Consider the following 22,620-nt stretch of genomic DNA (forward strand, 5'->3'; position numbering starts at 1 on the left):
CTAGTCACTTAACAAGAAAGTACTTAAGAATCTGCTGTCTTAGTTACTTTGCTATTGTTGCTGAAACCAAGACCCTGAACCCAAAGTTAAAAGAGGAAAGGTTTCTTTAGCTCTCTTTATAGGGGTGACACTCTGGAATCAGCTGGCTCCATGGCAGGGTGCCATGGCACAGGAGGCTCACAGAAGAGCACCAGTTCACAGCAAACAAAAGATAACAAGCAAGGGAGAGAAATGACAGGCCTCTCTCTGTGCCCTATATGTATCCAAGTTCCTGGGCTTAGGGCAGTGCCAAACCAATCAGTGAACTGATTTAGTAATCACACACTGTTAATCTTTGAATCCATAATCCTAGTATTCCACCATGAATCAATCACAGACTCTAGCTAGATTCAGTGACCTCTGAAAGGCCGCCTATGACCACATAAGGCTTGGATAAGACATCTAGACACAAGCTATAACACCAACTAGGAACTCTTGTTGTCCAAGAAGATGAAAATATTATAGCAAAGGGGAAGAAGTTATTACATATTTATGGGACAGCTATGATCTTGCAAGGAAAGATTATTTTATATTTAATAATTACTAAAATAAGCCTAAAGTTATAAATTTTACAATTTCTACCAAGTAGACCAGTTCTTTAAAACTAGGCGCAAATCCCCCCTCCCTTTTAGAGACCATTAATGATACCTGGAGACATTTGAAGCTGTCATCACAGGGACAGGTGAAGCTGGCATTACTGAGTAGAGCCTAGGGCTGCTATTCTCCATCCTACTTTGCACAGGACATGCTTCCAAGGTAAAGAACTATGCAAGCCAAAAACAGGGAGAGCTAAAGAAATCCTAAAAGAAGCCCTGTGCCCCTTGATGGTAGAGGTGACTTTCTTTTCTACAATACTTTCCAGGTGTTTACAAATCACATTATAGATTTCTCTATAAGTGAAAGGTGAATGAAAAGGGTGAGTGATCACCAAGAATTAGAAAATAGTCTGTACAAAGGTTTAAGCCTAGAGGAAACAAGTTATATTAAGGACCTGAGAGGCCAGTGAGCCTAGTAGGATCTGAGGAGCAAGAGGGTAGTTCTGCTAAGAAGGTCAGTGAGACTGGGCTTGCAGGTAGCTCAAGTCTATTTGCAGGTTTCTGTCATTTTATATGCACACCTAAATTCTTCCTCTTGAAATTTCAGTTACTTTAATTATGTTCTCATTGGAGAAGGCATCATATGTTTTAAAAATCCAATCTTTTCTTTCCTATCTCAGAAGTCTAACCTTTGCTTTACCTATCTTTTCTGTATCTGATTTCTGTTTTCCAAGTTTTCAAACTGTGGCCTAGATGAAAGGCAGCAAGGAAGAATTGTTCATGTGTGTGGTTTAAATAAATTTGTATGTAAAACACATGATTCTGGGAGGCACTGAACTTCTCAGAACAGTAGTTCTTGAGGGAATATTGTGAGGAGTCTGGAGTTCCAGAGTAGAATTAGGATGGCTATTTTTAAAATTCTGTACATTTTTCTATATTTTCCAAATGTTGCATAGTAAGCATATTTCATGATAACAATGAAGAAAAATCACTCTCATTTTTAAGTAAATGCACCTTTAAATTAACAAACATCTAAGCATATAGTTTTTGCTTCGTTTTTATTCTCCCCAGTCACGTCTGCTTCCCTCTAGTATTTCACATGGGGGTGTTCAGTGTACACATTTTACTTGTGTCCCTACCTCATTGTGTCGCTTGCCTGTATACCCCTTCCCCAGCCCACTCAGTTCTTTCCTCTGGTTCTACTTACCTTCATTACACTACAAAAGTGGAATATTGCACTTTCAAACAATGGGTTCTGACCCCCTAGACTAGGGTATAGCCCATGTTACAAGTTCTCACATCTTTTTCCTTTCCTCTCTCTCTCTCTCTCTCTCTCTCTCTCTCTCTCTCTCTCTCTCTCTCTCCACTTTCTCTCTGCCCCCTTCTTCTCTTCCTTCCTCCTCTCTCCTCTTTCTATGTGGTGCTGGCAATTGAACCCAGGGCTTTTACACTCAACTGTTTCCTGGCCATTTATTATTCTATTGTATTTTTTATTTTGAGACAGGGTCTCAAAGCCCCATATTTCCAGAGTACAAGTGAATAATTGGAAGATGAGAGTAGAGGAGAGGAAGGAGGACTCTTTCTGGTATTCATTTCTACACATTTTAGGTTCCATTCTATTTGTCTAAAAAACAAAATAAGTGGTAGACATAATTAATAAACAAGATAAATTTGTGGCCATTTTAAGTGCAACAATTTATCCAATATCCACTCCTCTTATTATTAAAATTTTATTAATATATTCCTTGAGATGTGGACAATTATAATTTTAAGAAGCTGATAATATTAACTAAATTCACTTACTTGAGTCCAATTATTTAAATTCCAAGTTTTTTGTTTTATTTGGGTGTATTGTCTCTTCAGCTTGTGTTTACCTGGAAAACTTGGAAAATCAGAGACAGAAATTTTAGCAATAGAGTCTAAAACCCCGTACAAGTGCTTCTGGGAATCTATCTCCCACCTGAAGCTCTTGTAGGGGGGAAGAGAGCGTCACACCTCCCATGAATGAGGGCAGCTCCAGGGTAATTTTGCCTATACTAGGACATCTTATTGAAGCAGGCTGGACAAGCTGCACTCCTGTGCAGGATAGCGTTTCTGCTGAACATACGCACATCAGTGTTGCCTGGGGAGTCATACAAGTGTATATGCCCTGGACCCATTCCAGGGCAGGCCAGGGCACCTGTGTTTTGAAGGCTCTAGGGTGATCCCCAGGTACTGTATGGATCAGAAACAAATATCTAGTGTTTGTTCTCAGAGTCATACTTGTAAAAGCCCTGTGTGCTAAGAGTGCACCCTTTTGGACAAGAGGTTTGGGGTGAGCTGCCTGTCTTCTCGCATCCTTACCTAGGATGGGGGCTTTATAAAATATCATGTCCTAACTTTCTTCTTTATTTTAAATAGTATTTAAATGAGAATTCTTTGTGAAGTAAAAACCTATAATTTTTAATACAAAATATTTTTAAAGAGTCATTTTAAAATGAAATAAATAAGCATTTCTTGTAGGCTTCTTTGAGAAAAACAAACTAGGGATATCTTTTTGAAAAGCAATGATAATAAGTAATGATAATTGTAGATGAATTAATAAATAATAAACAAATGCACAATGACTACAGGTATGAGGCATCTTCATATCTAGTTCCTAATCTACTAGACTTTAGGCTCCTTGAAGCTTATATTTTAGTTAAAAGGGATTTCATCTATATATTTGAAATGTCATAAAATAGCCTATTTTCAAATGAATATTTTATATGCATGTCATATACACACAGAGAAAATAATAGTCTTTTATTTATTCAATTAACATTAAGCCTCCCATATGTATTCTAATATATCACCTCTGTAATTTATACCATTGAGACTATTTCCTTACTTTTTAGTCATCTCAAAAGCTCATAACAATTCACTCCAGGAGAAATATGTAGTCCTGAGAAGATTTGGCATCTTTAATGAGTTTGACTCGGTTGACTACACTATTTGAAATTCTGCTGGGCTTTGTGGGTCTTCCTGCTCTTTCCCTTCTAATCCTTTACCCTTCTTTCTCTCTGTATCCTTCAGTGGCTGCTTTCTCTGATGAACACTTTCTTTCATACCTTCCTTTATCCCTCGCCCTAAGCTCCCTAGATGAGCAAACTGAGTCCTAGGATTTTGGTCCTTACTTGCATGCTGATAAGCCCTGTAAGTGCTGTCTGCAACAATGAGACTTCTCACCTGAGCCACTTATACACTCCTGGTTTACCCTACCAACATCAGAAATCTCCAGGCTATATCTCAGCATTTTGGTCTCCCTGTGTGTCATTGTTCATGTATGTTCTTTTTGCAGTGATGGCATCGGAAGGAAATGAAGTTCTTAACCTTAAATTTGGAAGTCATGTGTAACTCGACTTCCCTACCCATATCTGACTGCTTTCGATATAGCCTCCTAAACCTTAAACATTTCTCAATGCATTCTTTTCCTCCTTGTGCATCCGCACTGCCCGGGTACCAACTCTCATCATTTCTGCTCTGAATTATTATCATTTCCCCTCAGGCTTGACTTCCCCATTTCAAATCTTGACTAAGTCATCTACACTACAGGAAAACATTTAATATTGTACCCCACGTATATACTGAAAACACATCAAATACATAATCAAGGTCATGGGCTCCTATTTTTGTATATATTAAAAAAAACAATAGTAATCAATTGATTAAGATACTCTATGTTTTATCTCATTGGTTTCTCAAAACAGAAACCAACCCATGAGGTTACACTAGATCAGATTTGGCAAATTAGTTAAATCAATGTCCTGTGCTGATCAAAATAAAACTCCAAGTACAACAAAAGGTCATCTATGACTTGGGCTTTGTCAGATTTTCTCATTTCATCTCCAGTGATTCTCTGTCTTATATTTTGTATAATAGTTCTTTGTAGAGAAATAATACTAGTCTGTAGTAGTAGGGTTTTTTTCATGCTATTTCTTTATTCTGACTTTTATGTATACTGTTTCCTGTGTCTGAGTGCTTTTTTTTCACTCTTCAAATTTCTCACCAATTCCAGTTAATTCTTGTTCCTTTAATGAAGTTAGCCTGTCAACTTCATTCTGACCTCAGACAGAGAGTATGACTCTAACTGATACCCTTGTATTCACCTGCTCACACCTCTATCAATTAATTGTCCTTACTATATCTATACTCACTTATCATTTTTCCAGTTGTATGTTTGTCTAACCTACTTACAGTCACCTTGAAACATTACTTCTTTAATTTAGGAACAACTTGCATATAAAAGGCATGTAACCAAATTCTTCATGAATTAATTAATATAAAAAGAATCACTTCATCTAGGAAAAAAATATGTGTATGGAGGCGAAGTATCTCTCTTTGCTTAAAACAAAGTCAAAAACTCTTGACATTCATTGTTTGGCCTTCACAGCCCACTTCCAGCCCATGTAGTTAACTTATATAAGTTGTTGTTGGAATTTGAGAAAAGCCTAGAGAGAGTATTTACATTATTTGAAGAGGACTAAGCAATTTAAAAAATAATTATTGGATATGTTAATATAAAGAACACAAAGAGGTTTTTCTTTACGTTTCTTTTTTGGAAATTTTTCCTAAGTACCTAAGGTGTGTGTGTGTGTGTGTGTGTGTGTGTGTGTGTGTGTGTGTAAGTACCACCACTTATCAGAGCTTAATATATTTTATTTTTAATTTTCCTTGCTCATGTTTAAAAAATACATATGGACTTTATTTCTTTTGCAATGAAAGTATCATTTAGTCACCCACAGACATGCTTTGCTTTTATATGCTTGAGAAATAGCTAGTCAAAGTGTTTCAAACTATTTTTATAACATAATTCATATTAGTGTTATAGTCTTAGTGAGAAACTGTCACAAATTGTCTCACACTGTACAAATGTGAAAATAGTCATAATATCTGTATATGGTGCAAATAAATTCACCAATATCTATTCTTTTTTCTTAATTTCTATCCTGATGTATCAATACATTTGTAGAGTTCTCAGTTTCAGGTTTTTCCTAAGTATTCCAAAACCATTGCTTTCTTGAGTTTTGTAGAAAGACAACAGCATAGATTTTATGCTGATAGGTGTGTTTATGCATGTGTATGTAAAGTTTGTATGTGTTTATACACATTGTTTAGAAAGAGCGCAAGAAGATAGATGTCAAAGGAAAGATGGATGAGTTTCAAAGTACAGATGCTCTGTAATTTGATCCAATAATATGACCTTTTGAGCAGGAGCTTAGATGAACAGGATCTCATATTTTTTCATGGACTGTCTCTGAGAACCACGCAACATCAATTTGAAATATTTCTTCTTGATTCAGTGAGATGTCAGTAAATAATATAGTCATTTTCTCCTCTAGTGCCTAAAAATAATTCTTAGATTTGGAATGTGTTGAAATAAATGTGTTTGCCTTAAAATATGGAGCAGTATGTGTACAAGCCAACCCACAGGGATGAATGGAAGGTTTTCCAGAAATATAATGAAGATTGTGGAAAGAAAGTAATTGTGTAAAAATAGAAATAGAATTCTGTTATATTTGTTTCACATTAACCAGGCAAACCAATTTTACAGAAAAATAGAGAAAGAAAAATCTGGTCATGGATATGACTGATTCTTGAACTTAGTAAGCCTGCATCGTCACATGTGGCAGTACAGATCAGATTCACGATCTCTAAATAGTATTGCAGCTCAACTAATTTATCTGCTAGTGTTTTCAGGGCACTTGTCATGTGCCAGGCATAATAACCAAATACAGAATTGACCCATCTTTCTATCTATACATTCTTGAAATATATCTGTACCAGAATACATCTCTATATTTTAGATTATGCCTAAGTACATGGCCACTTTGTGCTTCTGTAGGTTTCCTCAGTACAATTTTGCATATGAACACGAGGGCATATTAATCAGGTAGAACTATTTCCATGAAGAACGGTGTAGGGAACTCATCCTGGCATGGTTACTCAAAGTGAATGCCTATCTCTCAGGACTGCTGGTCCACAGACCCTAGACTGGCTAATGCTTAAACCCTAATTTGTGAGGTGCACGTACCAATATCAACTCCACAGCACATCTTGCGTGTCACTCCTTGCTCACCCAATAACTCATGGCCCAGAATTAGGACAATGTTCCTCCATCTTCTGCCATAGTCTGGCCTACCCCTTTGCCTTTGATATGAAACAATTGGTCCATTACAAGTACGGTTGTCTAGAAAGCTTCCTTGAATCATCTGTGTACTTCTTGGTCCTTTAAAACTGTGTGCGCCACAGGATCCTGTGTCACCAAGCTCCAACATTAAGGTACTCTTCAGGCCTGTGGGCCCATTGTGTTTCCTTAAATATAACTGGAGATAGCCAAGTCACAAGTATATGAATCAGGGTCTTGGTCTTTCCTAGATGTTTTTGATCTCCCAAGTGCCACAGACCATTTAAGTCCATCTGGTCTCATTCACCAGCCAGCAGCACCTTAGTGCTTTGTCACATTGCTTTCTATTCAGGGTGAGAGCACAGCCCAGCACGCAGTTAGTGTAGCCACACACAACCATACTTTTGTTCTCCCGTTACCAGACTCTCTGAATGAGTGGAAGGTGGATGTCTGCCCTGATGGAGATGTAAGAAGGCAAGAAGGTACAGATGTACCTTGTCTTGGTTCTGAAAAAACTGTGTCCTGGACCATGAACAGAGGCAATAGCTCTCCTTGACCCTTATGATGAGAGGTATTGGTGTTTCATTTGCCTTTGCAGTCTAGTAGCTGAGAAAGGCACAGTGCTCAATATTTGTTCAAACAAAAATAAAACTGTTAACTGCCACATATGCTGAGAAGTAGTACTCCTAGACACGTCTTGAATGAAACAATAAGATTAACTTTTGTTGAGAATATATGAGTATATTGGATGCTATCCAATTAATTTTTCTTTTTAATTGTTTTGAAATGACATAGATTGAACACAGGGCATCATGTATGCTTGGTAAGCACACAACACCATCCAACAAAAATGTCTTGGGATCTGCTTCTGATTTGGTACTGCCTGCTGATCTGGTGCCACTGCCCTGGCACTTTCTCTTTCTCCTCAGTATTAAGTGAAGTACTTCTAAGAGATATTTCAAGTTCATTGTTTACAGTGAGCAATACTGAAGCTAGCCTATTGATCCATTTTAGTTGTACAAAAATGTGGGTACCAGGTTGCACCAGTATATCAAGTGATTCATTATATACCTGGGCATAGGTTTCTAGCAATGTGTAAACTTAGTTAGAATGCTGGTTTCATAAAATAAGAGAAGGTGATTTTTAATTATTTTAGTGATTATAACATAGAGTACCACAGGTAGAAATCTGGATTACATTCTTGATTATGAAGGCTTTCTTTCACTTCTGAAACTGAAAGTTTAAGGCAGTCTGATTCAATAAATAAAGAAACTGATCCAAAGTTTACAAATGTAAGACTCACTACCACCCTTCCTCCCAGCACTAAATGCAGTTAAATAAATGATCATTTTACTATTCAGCCTTCATTTCTCTGAATAATACCTAATTCAGAACTTGCATGTCAATAAATAAGCAGGAAATATGGCTTGCAGCTTTTTAAGACAAGAAGAAAGAAAGCATTGTGGTTAGTACACTAGGGGCTCAAGGCAGAGAGGATTGACATCATACTGTAGGGAGACTTATGCTTCTGGTCTTCTTCAGGGCGTTGGTAAAATAGAGCTGGATGACTGGGGCTCAGCAGAGGTGGCAGCCAGATCAAAACAGTGCTTTTACTCCCCTTCTAAGTTTTATGATATCAAGAAATGACCAAATCCTCTTAGGTATCTGTGTTTTTTATTTATTTATTTATTTTTATTTTTATTTTTTTCCGGAACCGGGGATTGAACTCAGATCCTTGTGCTTGCCAGGGAAGCGCTTATTCTACTGAGCCATCTCCCCAGGCCCTAATAAAGAAGATTTTTTTTTTTTTTCAGAACCGGGGATTGAACTCAGGTCCTTGCACTTGCCAGGGAAGCACTTATTCCACTGAGCCATCTCCCTGGCCCTGTGTGTTTTTTATTTCTATTAAATGGAAATAATAGTTACAATTTATAACAAACATATGCGACTTGGCACGATGTTGAATGCTTAATGAAAATCATTAAGTTCACTCTAGGCCCTTCTTACTAATCACTGTTGTCTTTTCAAACATTTATTGAAAAAGGTTTTTTCAGACTTTTTTTTTTTCTGATATGAGGAACCAAATCTGTTGTGCTTTTCAGGGAGGCTCTTATGCCACTGAGCTATCTTCCAGGTCCACTTTTTCAGATATTTTGCAGTCAAATATCATGTTATAAAATGGTGCAAGTTGCACATTGTTTTCCCACGTCACAGCAAGAACACATGATGACCTAAAGCCGAATGTCGTGCTCAAATGCCTGAAAGAAAATAACTGAGCTGATAGCCAGTGGCCCTCAGGAAACAGCGCAGTGTTTTCTGTTCCTTTCCTTCATAATTTGCACAATTTCTCTCCTTATCTAGAACTTTAATTCCACCTTTCAGTTCCTGTAACTCTTCAAAGCACCTACCATTATTGATATAAGATATTATACCTTTATATTTTGGATGGTATATAGACTCAAGTAAAAGGAATAATTTCTTACTTAGACTTTCTCAACAAAAATTATTTATTTTTAATTTTCAAGGTAAGAGTGAGATATTTAGTAATAACATTAGTGTGTTTTCCATTCATAGCACTCAAAAGAAAATATATTTTAAGGTGGTCTGTATGTGTGTATATTAGCAAATATTGTTACACTCATGCTATCACATGTAAAGTAAACATGGTCAAAATTACACTTCCTGGATCTCTGTGATTTAAAATACAACACATTTTACATACATGGAGACTTTTATTCCAGGATGGTATTGAACATGACAAGCTGACAATCTGTCCTTGGGATGCTGTCACTTTTAGTCTCAGATCAGCTGACAGAACCCCAGCGGGGCCTCCCCAAGGGGCTTAAGAACACTTCTAGAACTATACTAATAGGCATGTTCCAACTGACACTTGGGGAAAAAAATGGTCGCTTGAGATCAATCTGTGCAGCAGGTCTCATGGCAGAAAAGCCAATCAGATCCTGTCTAATAGACCTTTATGGGGAAAAGCCTTGTCTATTCCTTGGCCATGAAGTGGCTGTGGGAATCACCCTGTTCTCAGATCATTCTGTCAGCGTGCGAAGGAAAGGGAGCTTTCCAAAGGTCGCAAGTGGTCTGTTAGTGACTGTGAGCCTCATACAACTGCTAAATGGGCAGTTAAGATCATTCTGAAGTGACACTGAAAAATATACTATATTTTAAAAATATGTTACATTTATAGGCTCTTAAAAGTAGAAACTACATGACATTTATTAAACCAAAACTTTTCTCAAGAATATTAGCAAGAAAAGCTCTCAGGGAATAACAGTAATCTTTATCCTACCTAGAATGCAGATTAAAATATGGAATTAAGTTATTCCAACTATAGAATATAGAGAAAATAATTTTTACAACATTAGAAAATATATAATATATGTTTTATTTTATAAAGTAATTAATGCTTTATTAACTTCTATTTTTAAATTACACTTTAGTTTATAACCATATATATGCATGTATATGTACATATATGCATATGTGTAGTAGTTCTGGGTATTAAACTCATCTTTACATATGATCGGCAAATGTTTTAAAACAAAAATGTATGTTTTGAAGTTACAATATTGTATTAGTAGGGGCTGAGGAGATGGCTCAGTGGAATAGGTGCTTCCCTGGCAAGCGCGAGGGTCTGAGTTCAATCCCTGGTTCAGCCAAAAAAAAAATTGTATTAGTTAATATTACTGGATTGGAAACCTAAAGACACATTAGAAGGTAATCCCAAAAACTACAAAAATGGGAAAATTTTCATGGTAATTTTATTCAATGGAAAAATTAATTTTCATGGAAAATCAAAGTAACACATATTCTGATAATAAATTATGCTTTTATCAGATGCATAACAGTGTGAATCTTCATTTGTGTGTCCAAAACTAATAAAAGGTTTATTGAATCAAGAAGTTCTTAGCTCAGTTGGTCTGTCTATGCTATATTTTAAAATTTGATTTTGATAATATGTTAAGCATAACCACTTACATGTTCTTTTAAAGACCATACATATTTTGTGAGGTGTGTGTAGTGTAGACATTTCCAAGTTGTTTCTTTCTATGTACTTCCAGTAGAAATGCTGAGGTCTAGTTTTGCTCCAATTCTTCATGGGCTGTAACTCACTATTGAGTGCAAACTCGTGAGCTCTTGCTCTGATGGAAGAATGAAGGCCTTAAGAATGAACATGTGAGGGTCAGCCAAGTGGCTCAGCAGACATAATATCTCCTACAGTTAACCCACTACTAACATGGACTACTGGACTATGTTGGATTGTTTGTCTGAATTTACATACCTACAATATTTAAATGACAATGGAATACCCATCTCTGACAAAACTAAACAAAAAAAGGGGCTACAAATGAAAGACTGTTTTGTATCTGTATCTACAAAATAGTTAGGATAGATATGCAGCTACTTTCTCTTAGTTCAATGAATAGAAAGATTTGTACTCATAGTGTTTGTGGACAGTGTATCATGCTGCATTTTGTACCATGAATAACCACTAAGAAGATAACAATATGTAATGTATTAATTATTGAAACTGTCCTACTAATCGGTTTTGCAACTGTCTCATTGCTATTTGTTTCTCAATAAAATTATTTTTAAAAAATAAATAGTTCAACTGATTAAAGCACCTACAAGGTGGCACAGCAGCCTGCTGGGGATTCAATCCCTGGGCCTGCTGTGCTGGCCCCGCCCCTGGGGCATGCTGAGATGGCAATTGAGACTGGGCGTGGTGGCTGAGATAGCAGTTGAGACTTTAACATGTTTGGTGGCCTTTCAAGGAATACTCCCTCAGTGGAAGAGCAAGCAGTGTACAGAGATAGTTTCTAATTAACTTACATTAAGCACTAGTAATTGAAATTATCTCTTCTTTGTCCTTTAACTACAAGATCTTCCCTTTCACATTATGGTAATTTTGGTTTAAACTGGCAGTCATTTGCAAGATATATGTCGCTTTAAAATTTGTGGTGTAAGGGCCTGCTAAATAGCTCAGTGGATTAAATGCGCCTGCTTAGGCAGACACGGGGGTGGGGAGTTTGCTCCCGGGCCTGCCATGCCAGCCCCGCCTCCGGAGTGTGCTGAGACGTTTGAGACTGGGAGTGGTGGCACTTGCCTGTAATCCCAGCCCTTGGGAGGCAGTAAACAGGAGGGTCACTTCAAGTCCATTCTAAGTAGTGAGACTGTACATCCTGTACACCCTGTCCTAAATACAAAAAGAAAAAAGAAATAAAAATAAAACTTGTAGTGTATTTATTTGTTAGAATCTGGTTTTAAGATAATGAAAAAGCCAAAATTTGTCTTTGTAGTCAGTGATATCTGAGAACATAAAGTCCATAATGGATTTCAAGTTTATATTTCAATTTTTCATTAATTTTGGTAGTGTAAAGCATAATTGTGTCTGACCACAATAGCATGTGTATAAATTTATGCATTTGTAAACTATGAGTTCTAATTTAAGATCATGCATCAGTAAACAAAAGGTAGATACATTTCATACTTTACTACTATTATTTTGAAGAATGTATTACTTTACAATTTGTTCTGTGACTTTATTTCTTTTTCTATATGTGCTACCAAAGCCAGCATTCCTTTTAAATGTGGTTAGGTTATATTACTTAAAATAAAATAATTGTACCTACATTTTATCTTAATTATTCAAGGAGAATTGAAAAAGTAGAATAATAAAATCTGGCAAATATGTCTATTGAAATGCTTTATGTTCTTCTAGATACTATCTCCTTTAGCTAAGGACAACTGTCTCAAGTTACATAAATTTCACCTTCTTAATATTTTTATCTAGTATCTTTTTCATATCTGAAATGACTTTAAAACTTACTGCATTCATCCTTAACCATTCTGCAAAAGAAACATAAATTACTAACTGCATTAGTCTAGGAAGCAAGATGCCTCTTGCTGATGCCATGAGCTTCTGTGGAGGCGCATACAAGCTGTTCCTGACATCACAGCACAGGAAAACACTGCCAGAGCTGTTGTGCGGCTGCGGGCCCAATTCTCCTAGAATTCTAGGTCTTGACAGCACAGGTGTGGACTCTGCTTACGTAATGTTGATTTTGTGCTTGCTGTAAACACAGAAGTTACTATCTGTTAATAGAAAATCAAACTGCGCCAAGGGTTTTGAGGTATGCTTTGAGAGTATTTACAAGAAATAATTAACTGTCCTATGGATAACCCACTACTATTATGGACTACTGGACTATATTGGAACATTTTTCTGAATTCATGCACTTACAATATTTAAATGACAATGGAATACTCATCTCTGACAAGACTAAACAAAAAAAAAGGGGGGGACACAAATAAAGGACCATTTTGTATTTGTGTATACAAAATAGTTAGGATAGGTATACAGCTACATTCTCTTATTTCAATGAATAGAAAGATTTGTACTCACAGTGTTTGTGGACAGGATATCATGTCTGCATCTTGTACTATGAATAACCACTAAGAAGACAACAATATGCAATGTACTTATTGAAACTGTCCTACTAATCGGTTTTGAAACTCTCATTGCTATTTGTTTCTCAATAAAATTAAAAAAGAGAAAATTAAAAAAAGAAATAATTAACTGTCACCTAAATTAGATATTATTATAGTTCACAAATATCGATTTCTTTATCTCAGTAGATAGATATAGATAGATAGATGGATAGATAGATAGATAATATTTAAATTAGTAGTATAGCCAGGGAGCAGAGGAATAACTATATTATTACATATAATAATCAATCAACTTAGAATGAGTAGCCATGTTTTAAAGAACCAAGAAAGATTCTTTGTTCAAAATCTGTCCAGAAAACACATTTTACCCAGTGGACAACTGGTTGGCTTCTTTCTTTCCAGCTAGTCATGTCATTGACTAGTTTTGCCAGCTTAGTATGCTACTGCTTTGTCTCCCTGCTTTCTCTCACTGATTTGCAGCTGGCTCGTGTCCAGCATCCTCTGGTTCCCTGATATCTCTCTTCATCAAGGAAAGGTGTAGAATGAAGCAGATACAATAAATGTGGAGCAGTTGCACATGGAGTATTGACTGAGGCACAAATATGAGGTTTCCTTGAAAGGGTGTAACTTAGGCACAGAATGTGTTTGTCTCTAGTTCTGTGCAGCCTGGAAAGGTGCACAAATTAAATAACTTAATGCCATGGGTCTAGCGTGAGGTCAGGAGATGGACGTTTTACCCACAGGTCTGCTGTGAGCTAGCTCACTCTGCTTATCTGTAGAGTGAGACAGCTGATCCAGTTGGCTTTTAAATTTCCTTCTGATCTAAGACTAATATATCTTAATGGAAAGCACAAGAATTTTTGGTAGTAGATCTGTGTGCCAAATAATGTCTCTATGAAATCCCTAACATGTGGCACTTGGGTCACTCTACATGACAATTTTACCTCATCCAAAAAATGAAATAGAATTTTTGTATATTTTATAAAGAGATATTACTGAATCTGAAATTCTTTTTTGTCTCTGTATTTTAGGGAAGGGTCTCCAGGGTGTTTAGGGTCTTACTACTAGATTGGACTTGTAGTGATCCACCTGTTTACAGACTCCCAAAAGGTGGGATTACAGGCCTGCCCCACCACACCTAAGCTCACTTGCCATCTCAGCGTACCCCTGGGAGTGGGGCCGGCATGGCAGGTCTGGGGATCAAACTCCCAGCTCCTGCACCTGCTTGCACACTCTTTAATCTGCTGAGCTATTTGGCCAGCCCAAATAAAGGTGCTTTTTTTTTTTTTTTTGTTACCAGGGATCAAACTTGGGACCTTGTGCTTGCCAAGCAGGTACTAATGCCACTGAGCTATATCTCTGGCCCTGAATCTGAAATTCTTTACAATTAATCTTGGTTTCTATATTTTAGTTGTTTTGTTTCATTTTAGTGATATGGTGTTGTTTACCTTCTTGCTTTCCAACTTTATCAGCTGTCAGTAGTAAAATGACTATATTGGTTAATAGTTATGAGCAGTAACTATTCATGCCCTACACAGCACAGAAATGCTCAATACGTATGTAAACTTTTGTCCTAATGCTCGTGTGCTAGAGTTATTATTGGAGGCTTGCTTCTATGCCAGGAGGGCCAGCTGACTCTTACCACCATAGATGGCAGCCTAGGAAATAGACCAACCACACTCACTGTTGATAATGTTAAAGAAGTCCTGCTGTGTTTAAATTTTCTTGTGTTTTATTATGTCATCTTTGCTCTGCTTCTTTTGCAGGGTATCCTCAATGACTATACAGAGAAAATTTTATTCATCTTTAAAGGTAGGAAAAAGAAAACATCTTTGATGATATATTAAATTTGTCTTACTAGTTTCAAAATTTACTCCCATTATTATTTCCATAGTTATAGAATTGATGCTACTTATTCTAAGTGGAACATGTAGTATATCTACTTGCTAAATTTGAAATCATCTAACACAAAGTATTTGTCAGTTGGAAATTTCCTCCTATGCCCTTACAATTTACATTTTATTATAGAAAGAGTTTCCTGTATTTTTTTTCTTTATGACATTTTGATGTCTTGAAATATATAGAATTTCAAGTTCAGCATGGTGACCTAACACCATTATATAATTACACCATGCATCTTGTTAAAACAGTGAGACTCTAACATAATTTTATGTTTTTATTTTTATTTTCTAAATTTTTAATTATTTACTGGATACAGGGTCTCACTACACAGTTCAGGCTCATAGCAATCCTCCTGTCTCAGCATCCCCAGTGCTGGGATTACAGATGTATGCTACCACACCTGCTTTCCAGGTCCACATGGTGTGTGGTACTGGGGAATCAAACTGGGATGCTTGCACTTGCCAGGCAGGCACTTAAACTGCTGAGCATCTCCCCAGAATGTTTCTTGTTATTCCAAAATTATAATTTTAAGGCAATTATGCAAATGATCATATATAATTTTCTATCAATAATTTAACAACAAAATGTTAATTTGGAAGAATTTGCTTCAGTATTTGCTTTACTCGAAAGTGTAAAAAACATGCACCTTTTCTTGCTTAAGGCATGTGTGAAGATAAATATGGAATACCTTCCTGGTAATAACATAATTGCAGGTATTTCAAATGAAATTGTGTTAATTGTGGTGAGCCACATGCAGATTTTCAGACATGGGTCAAAGCCCCACTTGCACATTCTAGCACCTTTTGTTCTAATCTGGAGTAGACTGCTCCATGGCCCAAAGAGCAGAACAGCACAGAGCAAGGACATAGGACAAAACCAAACAACAGTAGCATAAAGGCTAACAATGGGCCAGCAGACTGTACTTACTTATTCCTTGGCTATCATCTCTCAGGCATGCTGTACATTTGTAGAGAATTGTTTTCTTCTCTGATCAGGAGATTGTGTGACAGACACATCTTGGTACTGCTAGGACATTGGGTTCTTGTCGATAATGTGCATGTAATAGCTTCATTCTTGTCTAGTCATGGAACTGAAATGAAGACATGTGAAACAGAAGCAAAACACACTCTATAAAATGAGTCTGTGATGCTCCTATGGAGAGAGCCTGCAGTTTGGGGTGGTGTACTCAAGTGGCTTAAGTGGGGACCCCAGAGATTGTATCGAGCTCCAGAAGAGCCCCAATGAGTTGAGCTGCAATGGTAGAAACCTCACAGGTCATTATTTTCTCTGTTATGCTCTAAATATACAAGGCTCAGTGGATTAAAGTGCCTGCTTAGGCAGACACAGAGGCCAGAAGTTCGATTCCCAGATCTGCTGTGCTGGCCTGGCCCCCAGGGCAAGCTGAGACAGCAATTGAGACTGGGTGTGGTGGCGCGTCCCTGTAATGCCAGCCCCTGGGTTTACAGCTGGATCACTATGAGTTCGATCTACACACTGAGACCCTGTACACTCTGTACACCCTGTCCTAAATACAATAAATAAAAAAATAAATCTACAGATGCCTTTGTCATAAAGCATTGGATCATTTTCTGAAGAGTGACCATGACTTCATGATCTGATGTAATTTTTGTAAGCTTTCTGCTGTATAGTCAAAGGGAATGTTTTGTTTCCATTTACTAGTAATTTGAAAAAGGTTAAGCAGATTGCACAAATTTGTTACGCTCTGACATGTCACTTTTAGTTGATCATTGCTGATTCTCTAGTTTATACACAAAAAATATTAAGGCTTTCTACTTATTAATGAAACTATACTTTAGACTTTATTTCTAACAAAATTAGAAGCTCATCAAGGTAAAGACATACATTTGCAATGTCACAGTTCACTAGAATTTTATTGTTCAGAAATTTAAACTTACATCTATAGATAATGTCTGATCTCCAATGTTTTCTAGAAATTAATTTTTTAAAGTCAGCAGCTGTGCTTGTAATTCTAAAAGTGGGAAATTGATGGAAAACACTTTGTGCTTATATTTTTTGCTCAAGTTATCTAAACTTTAAAAACAGTATCATAATAATGAAAAATTACTGTGTGCCTCAAAATGAGGTACTGCTAAAATTTTAGTGTTTTCATATTTTTCCTCCATATACAAAATATCAGTATCAGTATGTTCACATACTGTTTTTACACACTGCTTTTTATTGATTTAATTATACATATTCATCTAAGCCAACTTATTATCCATTTCCTCCTATTAATGCTTATCTATTAGACAATCTTGAGTATGCCATGTTTTATTTAAAAAACTTTCTAACCTTTTTTTAAAAATATGGAGATTTTCAAATAGAACAAAAAGAGGTCTTCCTTAATTACACTTTTGGCAGGCTTACAAAATAATAATTCCCACTTGTTCATGTGATCAAGAAAATAAAGAATGAAGATAAAGTGTTACAGTAAAGAAGCATAGCAAACAGTATTTGCTAAGTATAAAACAGTGGCCAGGGAAGAGGACAATTCAGTATGTAGATGAACATGAATGGGTACAGTAGGTGTGTGAAAGTGAAATTTGCCAACTTTCTCCATGTTTGCTTGCATCACCTCTTAGGGACCTCCAGCTCACCTCTGCATTCACTAGTTGTTATTCATCTCTCTAGTACTTCAGGGAAAATAGATCTCAGATGATGTCACATCCTTTTGTATGTATCATTTATCCCACTAGGTTTAAAACTCCTTGAGAATAGTAGCTGTGTATTATTCATCATGAATTAATGCACAGAAAAAATATTTGTTCAATTAAGTTGAATTGAAATTTGAGAAGGGAATAATCAATTAAAACTCTTAAAATTTTTGTAATGTGCTCATTTCTGCCTTTCTACTATTCCTAGAGAGAATTAGATACAAATGCTATGAATGTAATGTTTGGTATAGAATGGAAATTATTTTGAATTTAGTTTTAGTGATGCTGAGGGAAATCATGGTTGAAGTGATGTTTGAATATAATACATCGAAGTCAAATATTCTAGAAAACAGTACATAACGTTTTTCAATAAAGTATATAGTGCTGATATATCATTTCATGTGGATCTAATAGCATTGAAATACATATGACACTAGTGCAATATTATAATAAAATTGGCTCTGTAGGATAAAAATATCAGTGGTGATTTATAAAAGAAGATGTTATGTGAATTTTGTGAGAAAAAATTGAATATTGTTTTAACACCGTGAATAATGTACTGCTCATGCCTCTTGATCTTTGACATCATCTCGACCAATCAAAGTAGAGCTGTTGCTAGCTCAAGTCATTTTTGAAAGAACTTCTGATTTCACATTAGCCTGAATTCAATCATAAAATAAGTTTAAAATATGATGAACAGGTGTGTTGACCTCAGTTTTCCTCAAAGAAAAAATACAAATGGGTGGGAATCAAAAATTCTACTTCAAGAGTAATTTAATGCTTAGCGCATAATGCTCTTTTTCTTCATATGGCTTGTAGAAGTTCCTAATGCTAACTCTGATTTCATATAGTTTTTACTGGATAAGTCATCCAGTCATTGGGAAGGAGGAAATGACACTGGTCCTGGTTCCATTTTTCTTCTTTAGTTTCTTTCTTTATAGTAATGGACCAATAAAAATATGAATCAATTTTTATAGTAATGGATCAGTAAAAATCAAATGACTTGGAAAATAAAAATTAGACATTCTAATATTATGATACAATCTTTATTGAATAAACTTGATTTACTGGACCCTAACTTGTTTACATTCTTGGCTGATTATGACTTCTTTCCTTTTGGAGATCTATCATGCATTTTTTTTCTTGAACAGATTTATGCTGCTCTGCTGTATTTTAATCTTTTATTGTACTCTAAAATACTTCATTGCACTTAATGATATTTATTTATAGCTGCTTACATATCTCTCTTTCCTAATGAAACTGGGAATCAAGCTAGAAATAATATCTGTAAAACACTGTTTGAAGTAATCGTAAGCTTTCAGGAAGTTACAACTACAGCATAGAAAATGTTTTCTTCTGATCCATTTCTAAGTCACCGATTAGTTATCCATGCCCGTAGTTTATAGGTTGTACCTCCTACAATCAACAGCATGTGCATGTGACCCTGTGGGGTGTTTGAGAGGTAGATATGTGAGACCACAATGCTGAAGCCTCATGGTGTTATGCTTTTTTAATAAGTCACCAGACATCTATTTTCCTGTCTTTACACCAGATGAGGCTGTGGCAAAAAAGTAATCGCTTGGAAGCCAGGGGGAGAGTCCTAGCTGAGGTATCTGATCTGTTGGGTACTTGATCATGAACTTTATAACTTGCAAAACTATGAGAGATCTATTCCTGCCACTAAGAGCCAAGGCTGTGGCACTGTATTAATGGCTGTCCAAGTTGACTGGGAAACAGCAGCGATACCTTGCTAACATCTGAGTTTCACATTTTTTCCCCAAATTCTACTAGCTGTTCTATCAGTCATTCCAATAAATGTATGTATGCCAGATAGTAAGGATTTGTTTCCAATGAAGTAACTTGTTCATCAGTTGTACTTGATCAGTCTCTGTCCATGGAGAAAAATTCCACAGGATTTTACTGACTTCCATGATGGCGTATTTTTGAAGACTATATGCCTGTTTTTTTATATGCCTAATTTGAATCTGATACAAGGTCTGTGTTTTACGTGGAGGTGATGGTCTATGAATGCTAATCGGGAAGAGAATTCATGCCTGAAAATGTTGTGAACCTCAGACTTTGAATCACTAACCTAATGTTGATACGACATTATTTTAAAATATTGTACACATTTAAAAATAGGGTAAAAAGGAAACAAACTATAATATTCAGACTCTGATGTCTTCTAGTAGCACTGAGGTACTTTAATTTGTTTAGTGAGCATGCCCGTGGTAGCCACTACGTAAAGTAATGCTAGTTCTTTTAGGCCAGTGTTTCTCTAATTGCTATCTGTGGACTGCTTCCAGGGTCAAATGTGGCTTAAAGTTCAAACTAATGTAAGAACAGAAATTGGGAATGAGAATTTAGGAAACATTTTTAGCATTTTGGTAAAGATTTATTTTTGCTAAATATCACAAATTTAAAATACTGTATATTTTATTTTACTTTTATGATTATTAATTTTCACTGTTTTACATTAATATTGATCGAAAATTGAAAATTTTCAAAAAATTTACCATATGTCGTGATTCTTTTCCATTACTTTCAGGGGATCAAGTAGAAATGTGTATGATAAGTGCATAGAACTGGATTGCCTTGCGTCACCTTTTCATTGTCAAATGAGGAGTGCACACTAAAAGTTGGTCTGATTCTTCTGTGCCCTTTCTGAGGAGGTCGCTTAGAACTCACATGAAGGTACACTCTACCCTGAGGAGCCTCAAATGACAGTGTTAGATTTTAAGTCTAGTATAGGATGATCTCTATTTCTCCTGTATCTGATTTTATTGCATAGCTAAGTACTGATTTCAGTAATATCCCCCTCTATAGGACATTCTCTTGCTTTCTTTGCCCCTCTTGAGTGCATTGTTTTCATTAAATATGAGAAGTGTGGACTTTCCACAGAGGACAGAACACCAGTAAGTGCCTCTTACCAAGACAATGCTCAGTGCTATAATTGTCGCTTCTGTGTGACAGCATCCAAGTATAGCTTTCAAAATATGCAAGAGAGAATAGACATAAAAAGAAAAAGGGAATGATAGAAATTATAGAGTGATCATTCAAAATAATGGGGGAAATCCTGAAAAGAAGTAATATGGTACTGCTTTTAATTTAACTTATATTAGGACCATCTATCTCAGTAACAACTTAGTTCAAAATATATTTACAAATTGACATATTTATGATCAAGATGAGGATTATGAGTCATACAAGGTTCAAGAAAATAAGACAAGAGTGAAACAAAAGAACTTGTCCTAGAATGACATCAGTATTTTGGGATAAGATAGAAATGAGTATGATTTCAATAGTAATTGACTTGAGTACATCCTAGGGTTTTCTGAAGAAGCAAGGTTATAGACTGGTTTCCAAACCTTCTTTGGGAAGAAATGATGCCCACAAAGAATCTTGATGAAGATTAACCTAATCAAGAGAATAGAATGTGGAAGGTGCAAAACTTGAAAATCAGTATGCAGCCTAGACACTGGTATATTGTCAGTCTGACTGCATGCTTAGTAAATATTTATTCAGTAAATGAACAATTTAATTAGAAGTAGTTTAGTAACCAAAGGTAAAGGTGCTAGGCAGAAACAGAAGCATAAAACATCCTCATGAATGGAAGAAAGGGACAGAGCTCCACTTCCCTGGTGATAGATTAAAACTGTGTGATAAAGAAGCTAGCTTGAGAATAGAAACATGCGTTGAGGCAGTAACAGAGATCGTTGTCTGCTACACAGAATCTCCTGGCCTATTTATGTGTCACGGGAACACAAGGCTATGGTCAGAAGTGTAGCTTGTTGGTGAGGGACTGAATATAGGCAGGCTGCAAGGACGTGGAATACTAACGAGGATGCTTTTTTGCTACTGCTAGGAATAATGATGAAGACCAAATAGGCCAGTAAAGGGAGAGCTCCACCTCTCTCCATAGGGGTAGAGATGAAGAATGCAGAGCAGTGATGGTGAGAGACTCAGGGATCATTTGAGAAAGTGGAATTGGTGAAACTTCCTACTTATTTATGGTGTAGTGCAGAAGGGGAGTATTTTGCAGTGTGGAAAGGAGGGATGAAAGCTTACACAATTACCACATTTTGTGGCCTGTGTTCTCCAGCAGATGACAGTGTTCTAATTAAGCCCAGGTATGTGAGAGGACAACTAAGCATGTGGAAAGTAGAGAGACACATAACAAGGAATCCAGCACTAGACGTAAGACTTGGGAATGCCTGTGAAGGCAGAGGAAAAAGCCCAAGCAGGAGAAATGCGTGTATCTCTGTACTTACGTACATACAGCAAGGGTTCACTGTGCCAGTTCTGTCTGCAGAAAGAAAACTTTACTTTCTCATTAACTTATTGCTGTCAAATTAATATATTGCTTGAATATGTCACTTGGAGCTCCAGTAATTTAATCCATATTTCTAAGTGTACTGCAGAGAAGAATGCTCTGGTTGCAAACCGGTTCCAGATTTGTGAAAGCATCGTATGTCTCCACCACGAAAGCGAATAGGAAGACTGCCGGCTACACGCCTGAACCTGCTTCAGTTTCAATTACCTAGATTATTGAGGCAGAAAAAACCTCTGTGCCTGATTTATTCTTGTAATTGTCTCCGTCTTTGGCTTTGGTTTACTTTGGGCATATTTCCTTGTTCTACTAATATTAGAAAGGAAAATTCATTTCCTATTTTGATCGTTCTGTACAAAAGTTAAATTTCTGCCTGGAGAGACAGCTCAGTGCTCTAAGCACCTGCCTGGCAAGTGCAGGGACTCAGATTGGATCCCCGGTGCCACATGTCATGATGGCCCCAGAACCCTGGGCACTGACACGCTGGCCACTGAAACTGCGGGTGGTGGCGCATGCCTGTAATCCCAG

At 36.5% G+C, this 22,620-nt stretch overlaps 1 long non-coding RNA gene across 2 annotated transcripts in view; it reads left to right on the top strand.

Annotated features, from left to right (window-relative positions):
• Positions 1-22,620, top strand: part of LOC111818883 — a 102,937-nt gene that overhangs the window by 39,619 nt on the left and 40,698 nt on the right. Inside the window, exons 2-3 of one of the 2 annotated variants that reach the window (XR_002822757.1) lie at positions 14,952-14,997; positions 16,170-16,383. This is a non-coding gene — a long non-coding RNA (uncharacterized LOC111818883). Of the gene's footprint in view, positions 1-14,951; positions 14,998-16,169; positions 16,384-22,620 lie in introns of those variants that run through there. The other variant, XR_002822758.1, reaches the window with a different exon arrangement.

Source organism: Octodon degus, unplaced genomic scaffold (assembly GCF_000260255.1).
Source record: "Octodon degus isolate 3935 unplaced genomic scaffold, OctDeg1.0 scaffold00106, whole genome shotgun sequence".
Lineage (NCBI taxonomy): Eukaryota > Metazoa > Chordata > Mammalia > Rodentia > Octodontidae > Octodon > Octodon degus.